Genomic DNA, 20,277 nt, shown 5'->3' on the forward strand with positions numbered 1-20,277 from the left:
TTCCTTTCAGTACATTGAGTAATGCATTAGGGTGGTTTGATTGATGGCCTCCCTTGTAAGAGGGGAGACTGTTTCAAAGTTGTTTTCTCAATTATGTATTTCTACATTGTATTTAAAAACAGAGGTGCCTGGGTGGCTCAGTCGGTTAAGCATCCAGCTTCATGCCTCAGCTTGGGTCATGATCTCACAGTTGGTGGGTTCGAGCCCCATGTCAAGCTACTTCAGATTCTGTGTCTCCCTCTCTTTCTGCCCCTTCCTTGCTCATATTCTATCTCTCTCAAAAATAAATATTAAAAAAATTTTTTTTTAATTTTTTTTAACGTTTATTCACTTTTGAGAGACAGAGAGTGAGAGTGGGGGAGGGACAGAGAGAGAGGGAAACACAAGATCTGAAGCAGGCTCCAGGCTCTGAGCTGTCAGCACAGAGCCCGCCCGATGTGGGGCTTGAACTTACAAGCTATGAGATCATGACCCGAGCCGAAGTTGGATGCCCAACTGACTGAGCCACCCAGGCACCCCTAAAAAAATTTTTTTAAAACAAAAGTGAAGCTATGCTTACCAGTTTCTTCACCAAAAATGCTGATGACCCTATAATGACAAAGAAGTTTTGCTATAGAAGAACTCTGTATGTATATACCTTTAACCAGGTTATTCCTTTGAGCCTCAGGACCTGTATCTGTGAAATGAAGATTACATTTATTTTATAGGAATTTTATTTTATTTTATTTTTATTTATTTTTTTTTTAATATATATTTTTTTTAACGTTTATTTATTTTTGAGACAGAGAGAGACAGAGCATGAACGGGGGAGGGTCAGAGAGAAGGAGACACAAAATCGGAAGCAGGCTCCAGGCTCCGAGCTGTCAGCACAGAGCCCGACGTGGGGCTCGAACTCACGGACCGCAAGATCATGACCTGAGCCAAAGTCGGCCGCTTAACTGACTGAGCCACCCAGGCGCCCCTATTTTATAGGAATTTTAGATGAAATAATATATGAAGAGCATGATGCTCAATGCATGCTAGTTTTCTCCCTTAGTAGAAATACTTGTTCTAAGTCTGATAGATTCCTTTTGTTTTTTTTTTAAGTTTATTTTATTTTGAGAGAGAGAATGGGGGTGGGGGGCTGAGGGAGGAGAGTTCTAAGTGGGGTTGGTGCTTAGTGTGGAGCCCCATGCAGGACTGTCTCATGACTGTGAGATCATGGCCTGAGCGCATATCAAGTGTTGGAAACTTAACCGACAGAGCCACCCAGGCGCCCCCCCCTCCTTTTTTTTAAGAGAGAGGGTAGGTCGGGGAGAGGGGCAGAGAGAGAGAGAGAGGGGGGGGGGAATCTTAAGCATGTTCAATGTTCAGTGCAGAGCCCAATATGGGGCTTGATCCCAGGACTCTGGGATCCTTACCTGTGCCAAAACCAAGAGTCGGGCACTCAACCTACTGAGCCATCCAGGTGCCCCTTAAGTTTTCTTTAAAATTTTTTTTTTAATTTTTTTTTTAACGTTTTATTTATTTTTGAGACAGGGAGAGACAGAGCATGAACGGGGGAGGGTCAGAGAGAGGGAGACACAGAATCTGAAACAGGCTCCAGGCTCTGAGCTGTCAGCACAGAGCCCGACGCGGGGCTCAAACTCAGGGACCGAGAGATCATGACCTGAGCCGAAGTCGGCCACCCAACCGACTGAGCCACCCAGGCACCCCTAAAATTTTTTTTAATGCTTTTATTTATTTTTGAGAGAGAGAGAGGGAGGGCGAGAGAATAAGCAGGGGAGGGGCAGAGGCAGAGGGAGAGGGAGACACAGAATCCGAAGCAGGCTCCAGGCTCTGAGCTGTCGGCACAGAGGCCAACGTGGGGCTCGAACTCACAAAATACAAGATCATGACCTGAGCTGAAGTTGAGTGCTTAACTGACTGAGCCACCCAGGCGCCCCACCCCCTAAGTTTGCCTTTTTTAATTAGTATTTTTTTAAATAAATTTTTTTAATGGGGATAGATGGTGGTGATGGTTGCATGACAACATGAATATATTTAATACCACTGAAATGTATACTTAAAAATGTATACATTTTTAAGTAGATGGGGGGTACCTGGGTGGCTCAGTCAGTTAAGATGGTAAGTTTTATGTGTATTTAAAACAAATTTTTTTTTAATGTTTATTTTTGAGAGAGAGAGAGAGAGAGAGAGAGAGAGAGAGAGAGAGAGACAAGAGTACTAGCAGGGGAGGGGCAGAGAGAGAGGGAGACACAATATGAAGCAGGCTCCAGGCTCTGAGCTGTCAGCCCAGAGCCTGATGCTGGGCTCGAACTCATGGACAGTGAGATCATGACCTGAGCCAAAGTCACATGCTTAACTGAACCACCTAGGCACCCCTATGTTATGTGTATTTTACTTCAATAAGAAGAGAGGGAAAAATGCACCAGGTAAAAATAAAATCATACAAAAAAGTTTATACTAAAAAATGAGGGTACCTGGCTGCTTCATTTGGAAGAGTATGTGACTCTTGATCTTGGGGTCATGAGTTCAAGACCCACATTGAGGGTAGAGTTTACTTAAAAAAATGTATCATCTTCCTATTCCAGAGCATAATCCTCCTCTCATTGTATTACTTCCTTTGGGCTTTAAAAATATTTTATTTGGGCTCCTATCTGGCTCAGTTGTGAAAGCATTTCACTCTTGATCTCAGGGTTGTGAGTTTGAGCCCCATGTTGGGTGTAGAGATTACTTTCAAAAAATTTAAAAATATTAGAGCAAGGGGGTTGATGAAGCATGTGTATGAAACATTGTAGAAGGGGGTAGGTAGGCATGACGAGTAAAAGCCTTTCTCCCATGTCAGCCTCCAAGATCCTTCTTTAGAGAAGACCATATAACTGTTTTCTATATATCCTTCTAGAGATACTGTGTCTATATGTATATATTACATATTTTTCTTTTTTTAGAAACATGCATTTGCACATCACATTGTTATGCATCTTATTCTTTCCCCTTAATAGGTCTGAGTGACTATTTCGCAAGATATTTAATAGCATACGCTGTGGAAAACAGTTTGGCAGTTCCTCGAATGGTTAAATATATAGAGTTAGCATACAACCCAGCAGTTCTACTCCTAGCTCTATACGCAAAAGAATTGAAAACAAGTAGTCGAATAAATGCTTGTATGTAGATGTTCATAGCATCACCATTCTTATAGCCAAAAGGTGGAAATAATTCAAATGTTCATCAACAGATAAGTCGGTAAACAAATGTGGTTGTATACATACAATGGAATATTTTTCAACTACTTAAAAAGATGAAGTATTAATACGTGGTATAACATGGATGAACCTTGAAAGTATTATGCTAGATGAAAGAAGCCAAACACAGGCCATATATTGTATGATTTAATTTATATGAAGTATCTAGTATAGTAAACCTGTAGAGACGCAAAGCGAATTGGTGGTTGCCAGATGCTAGGAGAAGGGGAACTGGAGATGGACTGCTTAATAAGCATGGGGTTTTCTTTTGTGGTAATGAAAATGTTTTGGAACTAGATAGGCTTGGTTGTTTTACAACATGGCGAATATGCTAAATATCACTGAAATGTACACTTTAAAAAGGTGAACTTTATATTGTGTATTTCACCTGAATTAAAAAAAAGTTTTAAATAGATGTTTAGGCCTTACAGAGTTTTCATCTTGCTAATTGTGGAACCTTGAAAGGAATAAAGATGTTTGCGCCAGAATGCAGGGTGTCTGGCTGTGCATTGTCATTGCTGAAACACCTAGGCAACTCATTGGAGTTAGTTTATTCTTCTCTTTATGGTGGTTCTCCAGACAAGCATTGTCTTGTGAGCAATATAAGTGGAGAATTAAACTGTACAAAATCAAATTCTGATTCTGCACATCTATTTAAGGTTAACCTTGGGATATTTACATTTTGAGGTGAATGATCTGATGTTCTTACTTAGAAAGCCAGAAGGGAGTATTTCTTTCCTTTAGCCTCAAAAGAGAATTTTAGTCTGGGGTTATTCTTTTTTTTTTTTTTTTTTTTAATTTTTTTTTTTTTTTTTTAATGTTTATTTACTTTCGAGAGATAGGGAAGAGCATGAGCAGGGGAGGGGCAGAGAGAGAGAGACACACAGAATCCACAGCAGGCTCCAGGCTCTGAGCTGTCAGCACAGGGCCCGACGTGGGGCTCGACGTGGGGCTCGAATTCACCAACCGTGAGATCATGACCTGAGCCGAAGCCGGATGCTCAACCGACTGAGCCACCCAGGCGCCCCTAGTCTGGGGTTATTCTTACTTGGCCGTATATTGGAGGCTTTGTGGGGTTTTCCTCTGCTTGCCTTCATTTGCCTTGGGTTTGCTGCTCTCCATCTCTAAGAGCCCTTGAACTGACATCGACCCTTAACAACTGCTTGATCAAGATGGCAAAATAACAATAGTACCAGGCTCAAGTGCATTGTGAACAAATGGACAGTTGGTTTGAGCCTTTTTGCCAGGCGTTTTCCTATGTTGTTTGCAAACCAAATAAATGGCTTTATGTTTTCAATTTAACTTCCCGAGTGTTTAATGGTGTTTCCTGTGTGTCAGGGACAGTCCTGGGTGTAGGTGAACCTGGGGTCGATAGGACAGTTCTGCCCATGGCACTGAAAGAGTTTCAATATATTGATTTTTTTCCTCTTAATGAAGTAGTATGTATTCTATTCATTTTACTTTATTTATTTATTACTAATTTTAAATGTTTAATTTTGAAAGAGAGAGCTCTAATGGGGGAGGTGCAGAGAGAGAGGGGACAGAGGATCCAAAGCAGGCTATGTGCTGACAGCAGAGAGCCTGATGCGGGGCTCGAACTCATGAACTGTGAGATCATGACCTGAGCCAAAGTCAGATGGTCAACTTCCTGAGCCACCCAGGCGCCCCTCTCTATTCATTTTAAATGTGTACTTTAACAAAGGACAAAAGCAGTAGAATGGAAGGTATTTGAGAAGGGAGTGCGTATGAAAAGTCTATGCTTTTCAACCTGGCTTATTGTTTGAACAGAAATTTGATTCTGATTTGGTTGTTACATTGAGGACTGGCTGGTTAAAAAGCTGTATTTTGACCTTTATTTTTACCTTCATAATACTGATAGTTTTGCTCCAAGAGAAGGCATTGTAAGGCATCTTTAAGCTTTTATGGAATTCATGTGTGTTTAGGTACAGTATGGCTCTTGGGAAAAAATCGAGATCTTAAACCACTGAAATAGTATCATTGTATTCTAGATAAATGAAGCTTTCTTTCTTAAGCTTTACAACTTTTTTGTTTTATTTCTGCAGTGGACGTCTTTTTCCCTGTCTTACGGTATCTAGGACTTAAGCTTCTACATGTAATGAATGAGGTCTTTCCTCCTAAGGGAGAGTTTTTGAGTTCTGTCCTTGGAGTCTGTCAGCCTGCTTTAGGACTGGCCAGAATGGCACTTCTCTCCCTCTCCATTTTATGTTTCTAACCTGATTTACAGGGTTTTCTGTGTCCTAAGTCTTGTCATAGGCTACACTGCTTTCTCACTCAAGCATGCGTTTTTCTAAACTGTTGTGAACTCAGCTACTGTCCAGTTAGACTTACAGAATCGTTTATAAAATAAGAGCAAATAAGTTCATAGGGAGGATCTGAGTTTTAGCATTACTGTTACAGATAATTTGTTTCTTTTTTTTATGTTGATTTTTGAGAGACAGACGAGTGTGACTGGGGAAGGGGCAGAGAGAGAGAATCCAAAGCAGGCTCCAGGCTCTGAGCTATCAGCACAGAGCCCAATGTGAGGCTCAAACCCACAGACCACAAGATCATGACTTGAGCTGAAGTCGGATGCTCAACCGACTGAGCCATCCAGGCGCCCCAGTTTAAGTTTCTGATTGTATGAGAGGTTTCTATAATTCTGTGAGGGTGAATTCTTTTTTTTTTTTTTAATTTTTTTTTTTAACATTTATTTATTTTTGAGACAGAGATAGAGCATTAACGGGGGAGGGTCAGAGAGAGGGAGACACAGAATCTGAAACAGGCTCCAGGCTCTGAGCTGTCAGCACAGAGCCCGACGCGGGGCTCAAACTCAGGGACCGTGAGATCATGACCTGAGCCGAAGTGGGACGCTTAACCCACTGAGCCACCCAGGCGCCCCGAGGGTGAATTCTTGAACTACTAGACTCCTACCCTAGGAGGTAGCCTCACCACTAGTGTACACAGCCGAGGTTGTTTTAACTGTTTTCTTTTTAAAATCTGTGTTCGCCAAATTGGTTGTATAAAGCTTCTTTGCTCCTGGAAATTTATTTTTTTCAGGTTTATTATTTGAACACTTAACTATTATGTGCTTGCACCTATGCTTGTCTGACAGTGGTTAATAAGACAGATAATGATTCTTATACTAATGGAGTTTGGGAGGAAGAAACTTTGGAGGGGTGTGATGAGTGAGGCAGAGAGAGGTTTGGTGCTGTGGGAGTATCCAAAAGGCCTGATCTAAATTGGGAGCTTAGGGAACACCCTGAGAGACTGACTTAGCCTGAAGTATGAGTTATCTAAGTGGGGAAGGGTAGGTGGGGTGCATTAAGGGCAAAGGAAAGAAGGAAGATACCCTGGGTTAATAGCCTGAGTTATAGGATATTATATTGTTTTGGCTGAGGGTGGTTGTATGCTTTGGGTTTTATAAGACAGTATCATAAGATACTGTCCTGGGATTTAATATATTTTCTTTTTTTTTTTTTTAATTTTTTTTTTCAACGTTTTATTTTATTTTTGGGACAGAGAGAGACAGAGCATGAACGGGCGAGGGGCAGAGAGAGAGGGAGACACAGAATCGGAAACAGGCTCCAGGCTCTGAGCCATCAGCCCAGAGCCCGACGCGAGGCTCGAACTCACGGACCGTGAGATCGTGACCTGGTTGAAGTCGGACGCTTAACCGACTGCGCCACCCAGGCGCCCCAATTTTCTTATCTATAATATGACATTTTGTACCTAGATTTCATCCAAAATATTTTTTGCACAGCTTGCATTGACACTACACCGTGCTGCAGAAACATTGACAAAACCTGGATTGGGAGGAACTTTTTAATGTTCATTAGGATCATCATTCTTCTGAGTAAAATTCACAGGATTTTTATGATTTTTAAAATTTCTTAAAAAATTTTTTTAGTTTCTAAAAGACTAGACAACTTTTGCTTTTATAATAGTCATCTGTACAATACTGATTCATAACAACTTATGTGGAGAGAGAAATAAAACACACACTGGTTCTTATCCTGGCTTTCTGTCCTGGTCAACCATGGTCCGAAAGTAATGATCCTCCCTTTTGACATGTCAGAAAGTCAGTAGCAGCCTAATGCTACATCACAGTGCTTACATCATTCACCTCATTTCATCTCATCACATAGGCATTTTATCATCTCACATCATTACAAGAAGGGTAAGTACAATGCAATAAGGTATTTTGAGGGGAGAGACTACATTCACATAACTCATTATAGCATATTATAATTATTATATTTCATTATTAATTATTGTTTAGTCTCTTGCTGTGTGTAATTTGTAAATTAAATTTTATCATAGGTATGTATGTACAGGAAAGACGTAGTGTATGTAGGGTTCGGTACCATCTGTGGTTTCAGGCATCCACTGTGGGTCTTGGAACATATCCTTTGTGGAGAAGGGGGTACTACAGGATGTAAAACTTCAAACTAGATTATATAATTGAGGCATATGGATGTCAAAAAGGTAAGTTTCATGAACTCAACCTTAAAAGCTTTTTTTAAATGTTCATTTACTTTTGAGAGATGGAGAGAGACAGAGAGTGAGTGGGGGAGGGGCAGAGAGAGAGGGAGACATAATCCGAAGCAGGCTCCAGGCTCTGAGCTGGCAGCACGGAGCCCAACGCGAGGCTCGAACTCATGAACCGTGAGATCATAAACTGAGCTGAAGTCAATGCCTAACCAGCTGAGCCACCCAGGTGCCCCTCAACTTTTTAAATTTTATTTTATTTTTGAGAGAGCAAGAGTGGGGGAGGGGCAGAGAAAGGGGAACAAAGGATTTGAAGCTGGCTCTGCGCTGACAGCTGCAAGCCCGTTGTGGGGCTGGAACTCATAAAACTGCGAGATCATGACCCCAGCCAAAGTCAGACGCTCAACTGACTCTGCCTCCTAGGTACCCCTGAACTCAGCTTCTAATCTGTTTTTAAAGTAATGTGTTTAAAGTAATGAATACAGTAAAAAGTTAAAAAATTAAGCCATGTCTAAAGTTATGCTGTATTAAATGCTTTTATTTCTTCAGTGGTTGAGGAAAGCTTACTGTAATCATCACTATTTCTTTTGTGTAATTAGTCCCTTTGTAGAATCATGAGGTAAAATTATAATTATTTGAAGTATGCTATCATTTTAAAGCTGTGATTATTTTTTCTGCATAGGAATTTATTCATTATCTTTCCAAAATATTGTAAAGATCTTGATCCAGCAGAAGCAGCATAGTTATTCAGTTGAATTATTTCTACAACTGTTTCTCAGCTGGAGAACTGTTTTGTGCCTGCTTATAATGAATGTTTGGTTAATAAATGTCTAGATAATACATGCATTATAACCAAATAGCACCATCTGAAGCACCTTTGGTAGCTCCTTATCTGCTAAAAATTGTGCACAGAGGCAGATTTACTGTGAGTCTAAGAAAATAAGTATTGTAAAATGTATAGTCCCTGAACAAGTTATTGAAATCATTCAGCTAATTTAGGTTGTAGAATTCAAATTACTGTCAGCCCTGAAGTTTAGCTTAAATGCACACCACCCCCTGCCCCCAACTTACCTAATTTAAAGGCTATTTTGTTTTAATTTCCCAAGAGAAATAGCAGGAATGGCTCAGTCCACTTCTCTGAGATAATAGCATAGTTACCAGTCATGGGAAAAATCAGACCTGAGGGCATTAGAAAAAGTGCTTAAAAAGTATTCAGAAGAGGGGCGCCTGGGTGGCTCAGTCGGTTGAGCGGCCGACTTCGGCTCGGGTCATGATCTCACGGTCCGTGAGTTCAAGCCCCGCGTTGGGCTCTGTGCTGACAGCTCAGAGCCTGGAGCCTGTTTCGGATTCTGTGTCTCCCTCTCTCTGACCCTCCCCCGTTCATGCTCTGTCTCTCTCTGTCTCAAAAATAAATAAACGTTAAAAAAAATTTAAAAAGTATTCAGAAGAATGTGATGGCGTGTGTATATTTTAAAGCAAATTGGCATTGGGTTAGGGATGGTCATAACTTTCTTTTGGAAAGTTCTGAAGATCACAAACCCATTTGATGGTAAAACCTGAACTGAACTGATGAGAGGTTGTTTAGTTTTTATCCTCCTTACATGTTCATTTATTTTACTGAAGAACTATTAACCCATTGGGTATATTACAGAGTATTTGGCATTTGTACCATACCATCTTTCTGAAATCTGAAAAATTCTGACTTTAGAAATATCTAGTCCCAAGGCTTTTGGATGAAGTATTGTGGGCCTATAATTTCAGGCAGTGAGAGATAAGTAGTAATTTATTATTTTTTTCAACAGGAAAGAAGAGGGTGGGGTCAGGTATGGATGTGATACATACTTTGAAAAACTAATTACAACTGACTCTTGAACAGTATGGGGGGTGGGGCACTGACCCCTGTGCAGCCGAAATTTTGAGTATAACTGGACTCCCCAAATATGTAACTAACAGCCTACTGTTGACTGGAAGCCTTACTGATGACATAAAGTCGATTAACATGTGTTTTGTATGTTAAATGTGTTATATACTGTATTTTGGGGGTGGGGGGTTATTTATTTTTAAGAGAAAGAGCACCTGTGCACATGAGTGAGCAGGGATGGGGCAGGGAGAGAGAGAGAGAGAATGAGAATGAGAATCTGAAGCAGGCTCCACACTGTCAGCACAGACCCCAATATAAGGCTTGAACTCAGGAACTGTGAGATCATGATCTGAGTCGAAATCAAGAGTCGAACACTTAGGCGACTGAGCCATTCAGGTGCCCCTGTATACTGTATTCTTAAAGTAAGCTAGAGGGACACCTGGGTGGCTCAGTCAGTTAAGTGTCTGACTCTTGATTTCAGCTGAGGTCATGACCTCACAGTTCGTGAGTTCAAGCCTTGCATCGGGCTCCATGCTGACAGTGTGGAGCCTGCTTGGCATTCTCTCTCTCTCTCTCTCTCTCTCTCTCTCTCTCTCTCTCTCTCTTTCTCTCTCTCTCTCTGCCCCTCCCCTACTTGCGCTGTCTCTGTCTCTCTCAAAATAAAGAAAGAAAAAAAAAAAGATACAGTACTAAAAATCATAAGAGGGGCACCTAGCTGGCTCAGTCAGAGAAGTATGTGACTCTTGATTTTAGGGTCATGAGTTCAAGGCCCACATTGAGCATGGAGCCTACTTAAAAAGAAAAATAAAAAGAATCATAAGAGAAAATATGTTTAGTAGTCTACTGCAAATCCAGATATTAAGTAGACCAGTGCAGTTCAAACCGGTGTTGTTCAAGGGTCAGCTATATTTGCTAGACTGGTAAAATTTTCGTTTTAGGAGAAACAACATTCTTTCCAGGTCAGGCCATATTACAAACTGGTCCTCAAGTTCTGGACAGTTGGAATTTGGAGGGAGTTACCATTTGTCCAAAATGAGACCTAAGTAGTAATGAGAAACCTTTATTGAACACGGACCTATTTTCAGTAAGTAAGCTCTTTTGGTCTTATTTAATCTTCATACCAACCATGTTTAGAAGATTTCATTCGCCACTTGACATGTAAGGAAACTGCTTGTAATGGAGCACAAAGCTAGTAAGCGATAGAGCATTGATGAACTCTTAAGTAGCATAGCTCCTTTACCATTACTGTCAACTACCTATAACTCAGTAACTATTGCTGCTTATAACTGAAATTAATTTCTAATAGAATCTTTTACTTTGAGGGTGTCTGGGCGGCTCACTCAGTTAAGCATCTGATTCTTAATTTCAGCTCAGGTTATGATCTCATGGTTCATGAGATCGAGCCCTGTGTTGGGCTCTGTGCTGACAGTGTGGAGCCTGGTTGGGATTCTCTCTCCCTCTCTCTCTGCCCCTCCCCCACTATTCTTTCTTGCTCTCTCCCAAAATAAACAAATTAACTTAAAAAAAGAAGAAAGAAAAAAACCTTGGGGCACCTGAGTGGTTCAGTCAGTTAAGCGTCTGACTCTTGATTTCAGCTCAGGTCATGATCTCACGGTTTGTGGGATCGAGCCCCACATCAGGCTCTGAGCTGACAGTGCAGAGCCTGTGTGGGATTGATTCTCCTTTCCCTCTCTCTCTCTCCCCCACACACAGTCTCTCAAAACAAAACAAACAAAAAAATCCAAAACTTTTACTTTGGTTAATCTACATGGGACTGAACATTTCTGATTTTACTGAGTAGTCCGTATGGTAGATGCTGTTTTCTTGTTAGACATATGTAGGATGGGATTCAGATTTTGAAACCCTAGTGTAATGTTTGGTCAGGTAAGGTTGTTGGTAGTGTTTTAGGTGGGAGGGGAAGTGGGTAAGAATCACCTGGAAATCTTTGAGAACGTGTCAGGTGGCCCCTTCTAGCATGTGTGGATGGAATAGGGATTGGAGTGTATGTGATCATATCTTCCTCCAACTATAGTGAACAGTCAAGATTATTCATAAGGTAAGATACGGTAATGGTAGTGCACAATTTCTAGGCCCTTGATCTACTGTTCGGGAAACACTTACTAGAATACAAGAAAGGAATCCTTATAGGCCTTAAAAACACTTGGCCTTAAAAAACAGTTATTTGCTAGATTGGGAAAAGCTTCAGTTTTGAAAAAACACCACTGTATTCAGGTATCCTTGAATTTGCTCTAATTTATGTAAAAAATAGTTTGCAATCTTCAGTGTTTTAGCTGTGAATGGATTATTTTTTAATCTCCCGTAATGAGTCTCTTCAGCAGTTGAAGTTGCTGCTTTAAAATATTCCAAGAATGGCGTGCTTGGCTGGCTCAGTCAGTAGTGCATATGACTCTTGATCTCGGGGTTGAAGAGTTCAAGCCCCAAGATTTCCCAAGCACCTAAGCTTTCTTGGGTGTAGAAATTACTAAAAATAATAATAATAAACTTAAAAAAAGACTCCCAGGATTGCTTACTTCAAGGCTTTTTTGCCATATAGAAGATGATAAGATAGATGTTTAGTCTCCCCCCCCCCCTTTATGATATTTCATACATCAATGTATGGACTAGGGAGTTTTATATATAATAGTTTGCTGCTTGTAAGTCTTGTTGGAAAAGAAGCAATTTCTTCTTAAGAATGAGACTTAAGGCCAACTTAGAAAAGAAGGGAAGTGCTTAAGAGGAAGTAAATTTGAAGGCTAATGTCTAATCTTAGTAACTTGAGCTTTTGAAAGTTTCCCTTCAAAAAGTTAAAAAATTAACTCTTTCTTATACCCATGCATTTTTTTAAAGTTTATTTATTTATTTATTTTTAATAATTTCTACACCCAGCACAGGGCTCAAACTCATGACCCTGAGATCAAGAGTAACGGGCTCTTTCTTTTGACTGAGACAGCCAGGTGCCCCTATACCAGTGCATTTTTATCTATTAACTTAGAAAGGCTAGGTTTCTTTTCTTTGATTCAGTCAGCAAACACTTCTCTTCATTGCCATATTTGACCCTGTTGGGCATTATGGGGAATATAGAATTGAAGATACAGTCTTTTTTATTGAAATTTACAGGTAATAGTATCCAATAGTTAAACAGCTGTTACATGCTAGGTATTGTTTGTTCTAAGCCCTTTCCTCTGTTACTCATTTAATAATTACCACTATTCTGTGAGGATAGGAACCATTATTTTTCCCATTGGTACAGATGAGGAAGTAGAGACACAGAGGGCTTAAGTAACTTGCCCAAAGATTCACAGCTGTTCTGAACACTAGTACCAGGGTACAGAGCCTTCTCACTACCAGTGCAAGCAGAATACCAAGTGATGTAGGCTTACGTAATTTGGAAAGCAGCACCTAGTAGACCAAGCACTATAGGAGTTAATAGATGAAGAAGAATATGTGTTTGAGTAGTCAGGGAGGCCCCTCTGGGGGAAGTTGTAACTCTTGGCCTAAAAGGAGATAAAGAGAAGTGTTAGGAGTGGTGGGAATCAGTTGTTGGCAGTGTTAAACTGTGCTTGATCACAGATACTCTTATTTTACTTCTTTGTAGGGAAGAGAGAGTAGTGAGTCAGTCTTGGCTAGCCTAGGGAAGTTGTAAGGGGGAGAGGGGACAGTATACTTTTATAAGCCTTTAGGACGTCAGATTCCAGGATGGATCTTTCTGTATGTTGTACTACTGCTTTGGTTTTTCTTTTTTTCTTTCTTTTTTTTACCTCGTGTACTGACTTGGAAAGATCTATATGTCAGTGCTGTAATCTTTTTAAAAAAATACAGGACTTCCTGGGTGGCTCAGTTGGTTAAATATCTGACTTTTTTTTTTTTAATGTTTGTTTATTTTTGAGAGAGAGAGAGAGAGAGAGAGAGCAGGGGAGGGGCAGAGAGAGAGGAAGACATAGAATCCTAAGCAGGCTCCAGGCTCTGAGCTGTCAGCACAAAGCCCAAGATGGGGCTCGAACCCACGAATCGTGAGATCGTGACCTGAGCCAAAGTTGGACGCTCAACCGACTGAGCCACCCAGGCACCCCAGTATCCAATTCTTGATCTCTGCTCAGGATTGTGAGTTCAAGCCCTGTATTAGGTTCCACTTTGGTGTGGAGACTACTTTGAAACAAAACAAAAAACATAATACATTTGGTAGATTCGATACAAAATGATATATGGTTCCTAGAGGCAGCCTTTGTTGAGAGAGTCTGTGATTACACTAGTGTCCATTGTTCTTCAGTGAATATTAATTGTGCATTTCTGCCAGGCCCTGTTCTGTATGTCTATACATCCCATCATTACACAGTGTTATGACAGTATACATATTCAGCACCTTAACTCTTCTCATTTAATAATCTATCTTGGAGATCACTTGTTAACATATCTTTTTATTTTTAAAGAGTCTAGCCTTTATTTTTATTTATATATTTTTTATTTTTATCTATCTATCTGTATTTAGCAAGACAGAAAGAGGTCGCAAGTGAGCAAGGGACAGAGAGAAAGGGAGAGAGAATCCCACGAGGGGCAGGGAAGGAGAAAAAAGCAGGGTTCACCTGATGTGGGGGCTCATGTTTATCCGAAGTGGGGTTCGAACTCACCTGAAGGAGGGCCCAAGCTCATCCAAAGCGGGACTCAAACTCACAAATTGTGAGATCATGACCTAAGCTGAAGTCTGATGCTTAACCAACTGAGCTACCCAGGTGCCCCAAATCCTTTTTATTTTTAATGGTTGCATAATATGCCATTGTATGATTAAGATATTTAACCAATATCTTCTTCTGTGGAGAAGGAACATCTAGATTGTTTCTAGTCTTTTGGTATTATGAGTATTGCTGAAGTGAGCATTCTTGAACACAAATGATTGTATTTATGTGTGAATATATTTGTAGAATAAATTTTTGTAAGTGGAATTGCTGGTTCAATGGATATATGCAGTTTGAATTCTGATAGATGTTGCCAGTGACCCTACAAAGAAATTGCCCCCTACAACAATGGTAATATGCTAGTTTTATGACTTAATCCATCTAATACTCAGACACTGAAATTCTTCAGCCTCACTGGGGCTTACAGTCCATTGATCTTACTTCCCTTTTATTGCTCCTCATCTTCAGTTACCACTTTTCTCCTTACTCAACTTAGAGTTCATAGTTCATTACTGTAATCACTCCCTTGTATATATTCTCAACCCTTTTTCTCCTGTCCCATTTCATCTTATCTGACAAAACCTCAGCCCTGTTTATTTTTATTTATTTATTTTAAAGTTTTATTTATTTTGGGTCGCCTGGGTGGCTCAGTCAGTTGAGTGTCTGACTTGGGCTCAGGTCATGATCTCCTGGTTCCTGGGTTCAAGCCATGCATTGAGCTCTGTTCTGACAGCTCAGAGGCTGCAGCCTGCCTTGGATTGTGTCTCCTTCTCTCTCTGCCCCTCCCCTTCTTGTGCTCTGTCTCTCAAAAAAATACAATGTGGTTTTTTTTTTTTAATGTTTATTTATTTTTGAGACAGAGACAGAGTGCAAGTGGGGGAGGGGCAGAGAGAGAGGGAGACACAGAATCCGAAACAGGCTCCAGGCTCTGAGCTGTCAGCACAGAGCCAGATGCGGGGCTCGAACCCACGAACCATGAGATCATGACCTGAGCCGAAGTTGGATGCTTAACCGACTGAGCCACCCAGGTGCCCCAAAAATAAAATGTGTTTTAAAAAATTAAAGTTTTATTTATTTTGAGAGAGAGAGCACACAAGCACATGCTCACAAGTTGGGGAAGGGCAGAGAGAGAATCCCAAGCAGGCTCTGCACTGTCAGGGCAGAGCCTGATGCAGGGCTTGAACCCATGAACCGTGAGATCATGACCTGAGCCAGAACCAAGAGCTGGACACTTAGCCAACTGAGCCACCCAGGCTCAGGGCTGAAAACCTCAGCCCTGTTTTCAGTCCATCTTTTCACTCACTCTACACCTGTAACTGAATGTAGCTGGAGAAGGAAGAAAACATGCTTACTGGTCTTGCTTTGAATTCATGACCCCTAACTTGAAAGGTGGCCTGTAGCACTGCCTAGCAGTTCCACTGCGATTCCTTAGCCCATTTCTTCTCCTATTTTTAGACAGCACCACCTCTTTAGCTCACGCTTTCTTTTTTCCTTCCCTAGCCTTAATGTCAACTAACGATCTTGCTTCTTAATTGAGAACATGGAAGCAAATACAAGGGTCTGCCACCACCTCTATTCATTTGCCTGTGGTTTGGCTGTTGTGGTCTGCTTCCTCCTCTGTTAACAGTGGAGCAGTCCTGTAGGAGTCAATATTTCATATCCAGGGTCACGCCTTCCACTTCTGTACTAGATATACTCCCCTTAATCTCAAAACATTGCTCTAGCAAGTCTCCTCTATCCTGCATCAATTCTGCATATAGTCCACTGGCCAGACCTTAATGACTTCACCTAGGTGCAACAGAGTCCAGGAAATGTAGTCTTTATTATTGGCAGCTGTATGACCAGGAAAGGGAACGATAATGAGGCAGACAGACAATGGGTAGTCTACCACACATTCCAGACCTTTTTTTCTCTTAATTGGGGGGGGGGGGGACGACTTTTCCTGGTAACAGTTTTATGAGGTACAATTTATATACCATACAATTTGCCCATTTAAAGTGTACAAATAGTGGGTTTTAGTATATTCACAGTTGTATAATCAATTTTAGAGTATTTTCATCACCTCAAAAAGAAACTCCTGTACTCTTCTACTGTCATTCCCCAGTCTCCCATCACAACCCCCAGCCTTAGGCAACCATTAATCTGTCTCTGTAGATTTGTCTGTTCTGGACATTTCATATAACTGGAACCATATATTTGGTCTTTTGTGACTGGCTTCTTTTACTGAACATAAAGTTTTCAAGGTTCATCCATGTTGTAACATGTATTTCCTAACTTTTTGAAAGAACATTTTATATCACCGACCTCCATGCCCTCATCTTCTCAGTCTACCACAGTCTACTACTCTTCCCCTGTGGCCAACTGAAAGGGTTTTGATTGCTGTGCCCATGCCCTTTTTGCTAGCCATATAATATGAAGCCATTCCTTGAAGTACCCTCTTCCTTTCTCTTGGTGCTGGTTGTCATCATAGCTTTCTGACTGCTCTCTTCAAATATAAATATCTCTGGGTTTTTTGTGCCTACCTTTTCCATGTTACTGGCAGTCTCTGTGGATTGATCACTGCCTCTCCCCATTCTATACATTTGAGGGCTATGCTGTTTTTACCTGCAGTAACAATTTACCTGGGCACTAATCTTTTTCAACTGGTTCAGGGGGGTGGGGGTAGGACAGAAATGTGTGTAGTGTTAGGAAAAGCCTATTAGATTGTGCTCCTTCCACCTCACCTTTTCATTAGGCTTCTCTCTCCTCCAGGGCACTCTCATACTCTCATCATGGTCTTCTCATCCCTGTCCAGTCCACCTTCTAGCTATTTCAAATGCTGCTGCCAAAGCTGTCTTTGTAAATCACAGATCTGATTGTGTTTTCCAGTGGCTTTCCCTCGCTTACAGAATAGAATACAGGTTGCTGTGTATTGACATTCCAGATCCTCCAGTGTAACCATTCATCTTTCTAGCTTCGTTTTCCAACAGTCTCCTCTCTGAATTCCTTTTTTTTTTTTCTTTAAGATTTTATTTATTTATTTATTTATTTTAAGTAATCTCTACACCCAACATGGGTGCACACTCTACAGATTGAGCCAGCCAGGCAGGTGTCCCTCCTCTCTGAATTTTTTTTTTTTTTTTTTTAACATTTGTGTATTTATTTTGAGAGAGAGTGCGCAAGCAGGGGAGGAGCAGAGAGGGAGAGGGAAAATCCCTTGCTGACAGCACAGAGCCCGATGGAGCCCTGTGTGGAACTTGCACCCACAAACCATAAGATCATGACCTGAACTAAAATCAAGAGTTGGACACTTAATCAACTGAGCCACCCAGACGCCCCTCTGAATTTTTATATTTAGGGTCATTGAGGTCATTTGCTCAGGCTGTTCCTCACATTAGGAAGTATTCCTAAGCCATTACCACTCTCAACTCCTCTCAGGTTACTTGTCCTCATTCTTCAAGGTCTAGGTCAGATGTTACCTTCTCTGAAGCCTCTAGCAGAATTGCTTACTTTCTCTTTGTTCCTACCAGAGAGGAAGAACTTGTGTTACAGCACTTAATTACATTGTATTGTTTTCTCTAAGACTTTCTTTCAGATAAGGCTGCTCTCTAGCAACAGGGAATGGCCCATTAAAAACTCTAGGTTTGTGTTAGGCTGATCGGATGTAAGGAGATAAGAATTTAGACAAGGCTGGACCCTTGTCAAGGCAGGAGGTGATTGTCATCCTACTGAAGTAGTGGGTGGAAGAGTGGACTGACTTGGAGGAGGCATGAGGGATGAGTGGGAGTGCCTGCCAGAATTTATCTTTAAATGACCTGATGTTTGCTGTAAATGTTTTCTAGGAAACCTATAGCATGAAATTATGGGTATATTTTCTTTGGAAGATCTTTGTAGCATGCAAGAAAATGAGGAGAACATTGAATAAGAATCCTGCGTCTGCCAAACAGCCATGGCAGAATTGTTTAAAATTACACCTTTTGTGATAATGGATATGTTCTGTGTCTGTCTTGTCCACACAATAGTCCTGTGTGGCTGTTGAGCATTTGAAATGTGTCATTGGGACAAAGGAAGTGAATTTTTAAATTTCAATTAATTAAAATATTAAGAAATAGACACGTGACTAGTGGCTACTGTGTTGGGCAGTAAAACTATGATAGTACCGTCTTTGGAAGAGAGTGCAGACTTTTTTTTAATGTTTTTATTTATTTTTGAGACAGAGACAGAGCATGAGCAGGGGAGGGGCAGAGAGAGAGGGAGACACAGAATCCGAAGCAGGCTCCAGGCTCTGAGCTGTCAGCACAGAGCCCGACGTGGGGCTTGAACTCACAGACTGTGAGATCATGACCTGAGCTGAAGTTGGACGCTTAACTGACTGAGCCACCCAGGTGCCCGAGAATGCAGACTTAATATTCTCTCTCTTCCGTTCAAAGTGCTTCAAACAATAATTCTTCTCCCCCTATATACTTTTCCCACTATTTTTATATTCCAGTTTATAACTTGTAGAAGTTTTTGGCTTCCTCCCTGCTTATGTATGATTCAGATATGAGGGAAGTCTTTCTTCATGGTATTGAGTAGAGCTTCACACGTGCTTCCTTTGAAAGGTGGATTGAAATTGAAATTTTTTTTCTGTTTATAGCAGCCACTGGTAGATTACATAGTGTTTTTTGTGCGTTGTTTTTTTTTTTTTTTCCCCATTCAGGAAACACACATAGGTAGCCTAATGATGTCCATCATTGGTGGTACACTTTTCTTTTTTTTAATGTTTATTTTTGAGAGAGAGCCGGCATATGAGCAGGGAAGGGAGGGAGGGACAGAGAGAGGGAGACAGAGAATCTGAAGCAGGTGCTGTCAGCGCCAAGCCCAACTCGGGGCTCAAACCCACAAACCATGAGATCATGACCTGACCCAAAGTTGGACACTCAACAGACTGATCCATCTGTGTGCCCCTGGCATTGGTGGTATAAAGATGAATAATACTACCCATGCCCTAAATTAGCTTTCAATTTAGTAAAGAGAATCTCCGTTAAATAAGAGTGGTAAATAAATGTGAAGATATTTATGAAGGAGGTTGTGTGGGGAGGGAAAAGGAAATGGCAGAGATCAGGAAAGAAGTGACTTTTGGGGTGCCTGGCTGGCTCAATTGGAAGATCATGCCACTCTTGATCTTAGGGTCATGAGTTTGAGCCCCCATTGGGTGTAGAGATTACTTAAAAAAAACTTAAAAAATATGATTTTTGTTATTTTGGAAGGTGAATATTTACTAGATAGACAAGAGGTGGGGAGGATTCCTAGCCAGAAGGAAGATGTGTCTAGGACCAAATATGCCTTTACTTTGTATAAAATTATATTGTGATGCAGATGATAATGGAATACAGTGAATTGGACCCTTTACCTGGAGACTTGGAGGTGACTTTCAGTTTCAGAGAACTTTGTTGGAAAACATTGCTAATGCAGTGCAGTCCTTAATAGCCAGGAGGTATCTTTGTGATCCAGGATGGCTTTGTGATCCAGGCTTAAATTTCCTTTTTTTTTTTTTTTTTTTAAGTTTATTTATTTTATTTACTTTGAGAGAGAGAGAGCACGCAAGCGAGCACACAGGCATGCAAGCGGGGGAGGGGGACACAGACTCCCAAGCCGGCTCCACACTGTCAGCACAGGGTTTGAACCCATGAACCTAAGATCATGACCTGATCCGAAATCAAGAATCAGATACTTAACCTACAGAACCACCCAGGTGCCCCTGACTTAAGTTTTTGATCTTTGATCCCTGAGCTGATTTCTCTATCCCAACATCTTTCTTACTTACCTCTCAGTGAAGTTCTTATTTGTTATATTGCTTAATTGCTTAATGAAGCCAGCTTTGTAGACAGTTACAGTTTTTTTTAAGATTTTTTTAAAGTTTTTATTTATTTATTTTTTTTTTTTTTTTGGTTCCAACATTTCACCGCATGTATTTCTTCTCATGCAGTCTAAGCTGAGAATGCCATGTAAATGGGTCACTGCAAAATGCAGCAGTTTTTCTGCAATCAAGATAAGAAACAAACCAGTATGATCT

General features: G+C 40.8%; 1 protein-coding gene across 2 annotated transcripts in view; it reads left to right on the forward strand.

Moving 5' to 3' along the window:
* The window catches only part of RHOA (ras homolog family member A), a 61,157-nt gene that overhangs the window by 8,217 nt on the left and 32,663 nt on the right, over positions 1 to 20,277 (forward strand). The gene's annotated exons all lie outside the window — the stretch shown is intronic.

The sequence above is a fragment of the Puma concolor genome, chromosome A2, assembly GCF_028749965.1.
Source record: "Puma concolor isolate L17-30 chromosome A2, mPumCon1.1.hap2, whole genome shotgun sequence".
Taxonomy (NCBI): Eukaryota; Metazoa; Chordata; class Mammalia; order Carnivora; family Felidae; genus Puma; species Puma concolor.